Below are 9,360 nucleotides of genomic sequence, written 5' to 3' on the forward strand. Positions count from 1 at the left end.
GTCCCTGCCCACGGCAGGGGGGTTGGACTAGATGACCTTTAGAGGTCCCTTCCAACCCAAACTATTCTATGATTCTATGATAATGAAAATGTCTCCATATAATATATTGGGGGGAGGAGGAAGCTGGGGGAGACCAAAGGTGCTGCTGTGGCTGGGCGGCTGCCTCTGCAGCAACCACGCCATAGGAGCCCGGGTACGGTTTTATCTGCTGTTTCTGACCGAATTAGGAGGCTTCCTTCATGGCTTGCATGGGAGCCTTGTGCACAAGAAGAAATACCTTTCTCCCCCCCTGCCCCAGCCCTCTCCATGCACTAGTGAACAACACTTCTGAAAACAAATATATACCCTTTCAATTTTTTTTTTTTTTGAGCAATAATCAGGGATAAAGTTTGTTTTCCAGTATAAACCTCCCTTCTTATTAGAAGGAACTTATGAAAAAAGGGTCTTCCTACCTCAACCACCTTCCCTTTTCCTGTACTTATAAGAAAGGACTGTAACAGAGAGCAAAGAGTCATGGGCACACTGAACCTGTGTCGTGGTTTAACGACATATATATATGTTGTTATATATATCCTATACCAGCTGCTAGGAAGAAAAATAACTCTATCCCAGCCAAAACCAGGACAGCCTGGGAAACAAATGGTGTGTTTTTCATTTATTGTTTCTTTCCATAAGAGCTGAGATAATTTGTACAAATCACTTCACCTCATAGTGCTCATCCTTCCTATTTCTAGATTAGGGATAATAACTCATGGAGAAGAGGTCATTAAGAAAAACATTAATGCCTGGTGGCAGGTATCACCTGTAACTACCATCGTTCAATAAATTGTAGGCAAATCCTGACTTCTTTAATGGGCATGAGCTTAATTAGATACAGGGTGTAGGGGTTTCTTGCTCATTCATGCCTATGGTGTGTACTGAGATATTATGAGGAGAATGGTCCTGAAATGTCAGGTCCCTCTGCTAGCTTAGCACTTCATCTTGTGTGCTTTGATGGTCCTTTGCCGACTTGTCTTAAGAAACACTGCAGCCTGACTGCAGTCCCAGAATCCCTGCAAGGAAATTTAGAGCTTGTTCAGAGCTTTCCTTTCTTGTAAGAGCTAATACGAGTAATATAGGCTGGACTGCAACTGATGTACCTTGACATGGCTTCTTTAATCACCAAGGACCTGCACCAGCTTGCCCTGGTGACAAAAATTTCATTTACCTGGTAACAGCATGGTCACTTCCTTGGGATGTAACAGAGGTAAACACATAGCTCTGCTCCCAGTGAGTTGAAGCAATGTTGTGAGCCCCCAGGTTCAGTAAACTGTGGAGCAGAGAGTGAAACAAATTGGGTTTTTTGTTTGTTTGTTTTGTTTTGTTCTATTTTGTTCCCCCGCCCTGTCCTCCCCCTTGATTGGGGCATTGGTTTGGGACATGAGGCGACTGAGGTTGTAGTTGTTGTTCCAGTGAATAATTAATAGCTATTTCTGAGTTGGGTTTTTTATTATTTATCAAAACCCATGGCTTCATCAAAGCTAAGGAGTCTGATGAAAACTTACTGCTTTTGAGAAAGCCTGCACTGGTGGAATATGTTACTGAGTGTAATGAGAACAAATGCCTGAACCTCGAGTGTTTCAGAGACTGGATCCCCAGCTAGAAGGAAGGCAATTTAACTCTGTTCACATCATCAGTGGCCTTGGGAAACAGATATTATCTAGCAAGGTTACTGCTGCTTGTTCTATTGAAATTTCTCAGAGATGGAGAAATGGGATTGGGGGTGGTGGGGCATGGGGAGAGACACACGGCAAATGCTTGTGGTAGTTTCAGGGCACGTTACCACTTAGGCAGCACCAGCAGGGTTTGCTCAGGTTATAGCAGTAAAACTTTGGCAGTCCCATTAAACCAGCAGAGAGCAGGAGAGCAAGGACAGGTCCCCCTCAGGCTTGTGCTCTCTGTCCTTGGCTGGAGATCCCCTGCACGAGCACAGCTTGCGGTGAGACACCGTGTCTGCTGATTTACTCTACATGCTGTGCCCTCTGTAGTGCTTAACAGGCCTTGTGGTTCCTGGGAGAAAATAACTTTCTATTTAATCTTGGAAATGCTCCCACTTAATAAGTGGAAACACGTTCAAATACTCGGAAGATCTTCGACTAGTCCTCCTGCTCTGCTAGCTGCCTCTGACTGCAAATGCAAAGCAAGGCTGAATGCTCCCTTTGGCCTCGTTGCTCAACTTGTTGCGTGCCAGTGGCCAGGCAACTGATGCTCTGGAAAGAGGGTCAGTGGGGATGCACAGTGCCTTGTGCAGGCAGGAGTGTCTCTTGTCTGTCCCATTTCTACTGTAACAGCACACGCTCAAGGCCCTAACAAAGTTACAGCCACCTGCTGAAGGTCTTAATTTACTCACTGACTTTGCGAAATGAGGGTGGAAAACACAAATGCATAGAGGAGAGCTGAGCAAGCTCCGTCCAAAGCTCTCTGATGTGGTGTTTGAGGTGTCACCACAACTAGACTGGAAGCACGCTTGCGTGCACACATATCTGCAGGTGCATCTGATGGTGCCCTGGGTGTGAGCTGAGCATCCTGACCCCGGGCTCTGCCCCACGGTCTGCTCAGCCTCCCTCCCTGCGCGGGTTCGGGTGAGCCAGCCCGCCACACTGTGCTCCTGCGCCCCATCTCTGCAGGGCAGAAATTACTGAAGACTGCTTTGACTCCAGCTGGGCAACTCATGACTGGCAGGAGGATGGGTCTCAAAGTCCCCGTAAACCCATGCATGTAGACAAGGATGTCATACAGCTGGATATATCATGTCATTGGTATTGGGAAGGTATTTGCAGTAAAGCTGAAGGTGATGGAGGTTGGACTCCCAGGCTGCAAATCGACGTAACATGCAGGGGCATCTCTCTCGAGTCCAGGGAGGAATAGGCGGCACTTCTCACTGAAGGGCTTTGAAAATGGGATAAGCCAGGCTTTAGTACACTGCAATCTTGTTTAACTGGCAATATTTCTCTGCAAATGGATAAGCCAGGCAGTTCTAGAGGCAATGATGATCCTTTAAATTGGTTGTTTGTTTTTGTAGAATGGCTTGCCACTGTTTTATGGAACAAAAATGTATTTTCTGCAGCTGCTCTCAGTCAATGCTTCGAAAGTTTTAATGGGGTAGTGTCTAGTGTCTGACTATTCCCACAGATTAATCACACACACCCCCATTTTTGTTCTGAAGTCCCTAAATACATTTTGGTTTTACTTTGGGGAAATCTCTTTCTGGGGTTTGTTTCTTTTCCTGTCATTTCATTTTGCAGCATTGAGCACCATTGAAATAATTCTTTCCCATGTTGTTCCTGTGCACTGTGCTTTTTAAATTATTCTATGCAGCTTCATATTTGCTCAAGCGGAAATGCTTAAAATCCCTGGCAAGGGGTGTTGTTATCAGGGGTAATCACCCCCCTGCAGAGATGTGAAGTACAAGGTGTAAATGAGTACCTCAGCTCCCAGAGGCAGTGATAGCCAGCAACAGCCACGCTCCAGGAGCCGTCTTAGAGGTATTATGGAATGTCTTGTTTTTCCACATAAATCATTTAAATAAATTACCATGATGGCTGGAAACTGCTGGCTGATACTAAAATGTCTTAAATGAAGACACAAAGATAAACCTTTTAAGCACTTACCATCATGCCATGTTCCATTAGTCCATTATTATTTAATTATAGGCAAGGGGCAGTGGCAGGGAGGGGAGTGGGGGGTTGTGAAAGGACTTTCTCCTTTAGATAGGAGGCAACCAGAGCATGGACTGCAGGTCAAGCTGAGGCCACTACACTTTCAAAAGAGGCTGAAGGATCCCGGCATGCCTGCCCTGTAGTGTAGAGATACCCAAGGTGGCTTTAACCAGCTTGCTGGGGCAAGCTTGCCACCACGCGGACCTCTGTGCAAGTCGGTTTTGCTGCTGCTTTGCCAGGTCCTAGTGCCACTGCCACATTATTATTTATTATAGGCAAGGGGCAGTGGCAGGGAGGGGAGTGGGGGGTTGTGAAAGGACTTTCTCCTTTAGATAGGAGGCAACCAGAGCATGGACTGCAGGTCAAGCTGAGGCCACTACACTTTCAAAAGAGGCTGAAGGATCCCGGCATGCCTGCCCTGTAGTGTAGAGATACCCAAGGTGGCTTTAACCAGCTTGCTGGGGCAAGCTTGCCACCACGCGGACCTCTGTGCAAGTCGGTTTTGCTGCTGCTTTGCCAGGTCCTAGTGCCACTGCCACAGGAGGTCTCCTGGCCTTGTTCCCTCCACATCACAGGGCAGGTGTCAGCCTCAACCACATGGGAGAGGCTTCATCTGGATCTGTCCACCTGTGAGATGGACAGTGGCACCTGAAGTGCATGGTGACTGCAGTCTGCCTGAGTTTGAGATGCACGTTTTGCACGTGCACATCTAGAAAAATAGCACTCCCTTCTTCCCATCCTTCATCCTAGTGATGGGAAAAAGGGTGTTGAAAGAAACTGGGAAGGCTTGGATGCTGCTAGCTCAAAAGAAGAGCAATAGGGCATATCCAGGGAGGGACATCTGCTGTGCTTGAGACAACCTCTTCAAGCAGGTTGCCAAGGTAAAAAGACCAAGCTATGGACAATGTGGCTTAGAGACTGTGTTAAAATGCTCCAAAGCCGGGGTCTTCCAGGTGTGGATGCTGTCTGTGGGCTCGCACAGAACTCAATACTTGGCACACCTGGTTGTGACTCATGATTTACAGCTGATAAAACTACACGGGAAGGCATATTCTGTGATTCATGTGCCAGGCTGCATCAATTGCGCTTACTTTTGCAAAACAGCCGGAGGCCGTACGTGATCGAAAGTGGTCTCGCTGACAGCAGTGTGCATGGGCCCTGCTGACACTGCTCTAAAGCCACCTTTTCCAGCCAGTTCACCATCCACGTTCCCCCAGGCACAGGAGAGGGCAGTACTGTCAGCACTCCATCGCCCACAACTACTTTATCTGCACTGTGGGTTAGCTGCTGCACAGAGGTGGCCACAAAAAGCCAGTGAGGTGCCTACTGGACCTGCTCAGGTACCTCTGGCACAGCCTGCAGCAGGCTTTCCCCATTTTCCCTTTTCTGAAGCACCTCAGAACAGAGCTTGTGATCCCAGACCGGTGATTGACAAGCCTGGCTGAGGCGGGAGCAGGGCTAGCATGCTGGAGACAGGGTCCTGGAGAGGAGGTGACCGTGGGCTGGGGTGTGCTGGCATACTGGAGCAGCCACAGCAGATGTGAAGAGGCAATAGTGGGTCTGAAGTGTCTGCGGTTGTCACAGCAGTAAAGTCTGGTGAGGGGCACTTTGAGCATCAAAAGCGTTTTGGAAGCAGGGAGCTTGGCACCTAGGACTGAGTGTGGATTAGGTGTTATCTATCTCCACCACCCCCTGCCACAGATGGGAGCAGTTTTAGGCCAGTCTGGGGCTCATTGGACATCTGCAGATAGCTCTCTGTATACACCATGGCCATCCGCAACTCCTCTGGACCAGGTGTCTCTTCTCCCTGGGTTTCTTTCATTTTTTTGGTCCTTTCCCTACTGGGGAAAGGTCTGGATTGGGCCAGGTTCAGATGTAAAGGAGGGAGGAGGGCAGATCCCTGGGGTCATATAACCAGTGGTCAGAGCTTCTTGCACCATACCAAGCCTCTGCCACTGTCATCACATGAAAGTCTATGCACCTTTATAGGCTGCCATGGAGGAGACGAGTTTTATGTTGCAGAGAGCCCTGTGTCACAAGTGGGAGTGCACATCACTCCATGCTCATGGAGGTGCCCTTGTATTAACTAAAGGGAGATAAAAAACTTAGGTCTACGTATAAATAAGCACAGAATCTGTATGTAGTGTGTAACTTTCTGCCTTCACATAAGGCTCCTCTGCACAGGCAGGGACAGTTTTTTTGCTATGCAAGCCATAGAGCAGTGCATGCCCAAAAGCTGTATGGGGGCATGTTAAGGTCCACCACTGCAACAAGGAGGTGATGGACCAGAAAGACTTATTTATATTAAAAAGTAGCCAGATGGGAAGCCTGTTGGAAGTAAGAGCCATTATTTGCTGTGCATCTCAGCAACTGATGTGTCTAGCAATACACACACACCTCCCCCCATGCTTGCAAAAGTCTTCCCCCCACCTCCTCATCTTCTGAAAAGCCTTTATATTATCTATATTATCTGCACTAAACAGTCTGTCGTCCCTTCCTCTGTTTGCATAAGGTTGGTGGATGGATGAATGAAGGGAGTGAGAGATGCAGCTCAGAAAGCCCCCTGCCCTGCTGCAGGGCTGGGACCCTCGGGGACCTGTGGTGCAGACCGGGGTGGGGGGCTCACAAGCAGAGCCACATGTTGCCCCTCTGCCAGGCTGCCCCCCAGCCTGGCTGGGCAGCAGGGTCGCTTTACCTGCTGTGTCCCTGGATTAATCCCTTGGATGCTGCTCACTGCACCAAACAGTCCATCCTGAGGTGTCACCCCTGTGTGAGTTCCCTGAAGTGGGAGTTGTTATTGTCTCGTAATGGCAGTGTGAACGGGGTCAGACTGATCCTGAATACCTTCCTGTTTGATGTGCAAAATGAAATGGGAGAGCTCAGGATTATGCACTGAAAAATGGCGTCTCCGTATATTTAAATGAAGTAGGGTGCATGAATTCATTATGATCTGAAAGCTTTTCAAACACTGCCTAAGTAGGTACAACAGCCTCAGATGAGCCTCAGGACTAGTTGCTAATGCACGTATTTGAGAAAGTTTCCTTGGATTTTTCCCAGTGTCTACTTACAGCTGCAGAGCTCCAGCTTGTAAAGAGCATCCATGCAAAAAGAGGTACGCTAAAAGAAGCCAAAAGCTGTAAAAATATCTTCAGCGTAATTTAACTCTCAGCTGTGGGTCTGCAATTCTCAGGACTTCCTCTCCACTGTGTAGACAGGAAACAAACTCTGCCTTGGTTTAGGCATTACTAGTGATAATGATTATAATAATGCTGTGGCAATGAGCAGACATTTTTATGTTGCACAGAAAATAATAACCTTTCTATAGCGTCATATTTTTGAAGCTTAAAAGGTTCACTATGATCATAAGATTGCTATGATCATCTTCTCTGACTCCTTGATTTTATTTTTTGTTTGATTTTTTTAATCATTTAATAGAGAATTTTATCTTGCTGTGATTTTTGATAAGGCTGCAGGCAACAAGCCTGGCATTGCTATTTCCTACAAGGAACCAGAACCAGACCCCAGTCTGTCGGATATTTGTTTACTTACAGGTATGTAAGAAACTAAGAAAGAGCCCTGTAGCTGTGATGAGACATCTCCACCCCCTTCCTTGGTTGTGCATGTTGTTTTTGTAAGTTTGTGCACAGAGATAACTTATATCTTCATCTAATTTTTCATCTGTGCTAAGGAAGCATTTTCATTCCCCACACTGGGCACACGGGTTCCTCCCCTGTCTCATGCAGGGTACAGGTTGCAGACTGTAACAGTTCGCTGGATCTGCAAAACGTGGCTTCACCTTTCCAAACCCTCATGGCAGCTAGGGGGGTTTCAGTCCATTAGCGAGATGAGCTGGCAGCAGTGTTAGCTCTCAAACTCTCCCAGAGGATGAAACGTTTCCCACCACAACATGCCAGCACAAGGCACACTGGGAGGGGAACAAGCTATGCGCTATCATCACCTGGCTGGCACCGGGGCAGGTCCTGCCCTGTGGTCCCGTGGTGGGAGACAGGACCTGCACTCGGGCTCTGGCAGGTCTCCTCCAGCCAGCCATCCCTCCTGCTGTCACCGGCCTGTGCTGTGGGGTGCCCTGGCGTTGGGCACAGTCGAGCAAGATAGAAAGTGCAGCTGCCTACCTGTGATCCCTCACGTGTTATTTCTGACCCTGACTGAGCAAATCCCCAACTCCCCTCCCTTCACAGGGTAAGTTCTTGGTCCCAGACCAAGACCCTGGGAAGTGAAGTCCTTTCAAGTCTTGTTTTCAAGAGCAGATCAGCTCGCTGCACATCCCCAGACGCAGGTGGAGTGTGTTTTAAAGACAGTCCTTCACTTCTAAGAGGAAAAGGTCATGAATATCAGTCACTCTCAAATTCAAAAGGCTGCTTCTTCCTAGTCAGGGAAGTGAAATGTCGCTGGCTGTTCTCTGCAGCCAGTGCTTTGCTCTGAGAGTGTCAAAGATGCTCAGTGTTATCATAGACACCCCTACACCCCCAAATGAAAGTGGATCGCTGGCTGACCAACAGCTGCCACCACCTGGGACCAGGTCTCTTACCATAAGTCCCCCTAAACTGGACACCAGCCAAAGGCGTGCTCATGTCTGCAGTGCAGTGCAAGTCACTGGAGATGAAAGACCAAGAGATAGGGGAATAAGGGACATACCTCAGGCCCTTTCCCTACCCACAATGCGAGTAGTAAATCACTACTGCTGTGCTGGCAGGAGCTGAGCTGTCTCACTGGAGCAATACAAAGCGAGCAAGAAAGAGTCAGAGAGAAACTGAACCACCTTTGATCAGCAGCCAAGGGTTGATGAAGACCCACCACTTGGGTCTCCCAAATAGTGTAGAGCAGATATTTAATTTTTCTACTTGCAGTGGATGTTTGCAAAGAATAAGTACTTGATGGACATGCTGTGCAACTGGAACAGCTTCAAGTTTAAAATTTTGGCTTGTCCAACAGTTTCTCAAAGTTCAGTCTCTTCCTCCTGTGTTCTGGGGAAGTAACCACAGCTTTAGCTTTAGAAAGGACTTGGCTGTCTTGGAAAGATAGGGGTAAACATAAGGATAAAGCCTACTCGTGCAGCTGGGGTGGGACTCAGGAGACTCAGAAAAAGGGAATTAGAGAAAAGGTGGTTGTTTTCTGCTTCTCGGACTCTGAGTGCTGGAACCTTCCACAGAGCAGCTTGGCTCAACCACTGGAGCTCACTCTTTCCCTACCACCATGGGGCCGTTCCGTTTCCAAGGGGGCTTATTCCCTATTGCTCAGCACCTCCAGCAGGGTCCTTGGAAGAAGATTTATCCCAGTGGGAACTAGGGAATGGACCTTTGCTGTTTCCTGGCTGGGAGGCAAAAGCAACTTTTCCCCTGTCAGGGGCTGGCATGTGTCTTGGAGGAGCAGGCGATGTGCAGCCATGCGTTGGAGACCTCACAAGCAGAAAACTGGGTGGATCTGCCTCAGCAAGAGAAAGCACACACTGTCTTCTTGTGTATTATTAGTCATATTATCAGTATTGTTTTATATCTTGCAAAGAGTTGGTGCAGCACTCAGCTGTGCCGAGGCAGCTTTTGTTTGCCTGACCATCCCTTGCTCAGCTCAAGGCAGCTAAGCAGGTCTCCCTGACCTTGGCAGCATTATGGGGATCTGAATTTCTTGTGGATGAACTGATCTC

The sequence above is a fragment of the Aptenodytes forsteri genome, unplaced genomic scaffold (genome assembly GCF_000699145.1).
Source record: "Aptenodytes forsteri isolate BGI_AS27 unplaced genomic scaffold, ASM69914v1 Scaffold193, whole genome shotgun sequence".
In the NCBI taxonomy this organism is placed as follows: Eukaryota; Metazoa; Chordata; class Aves; order Sphenisciformes; family Spheniscidae; genus Aptenodytes; species Aptenodytes forsteri.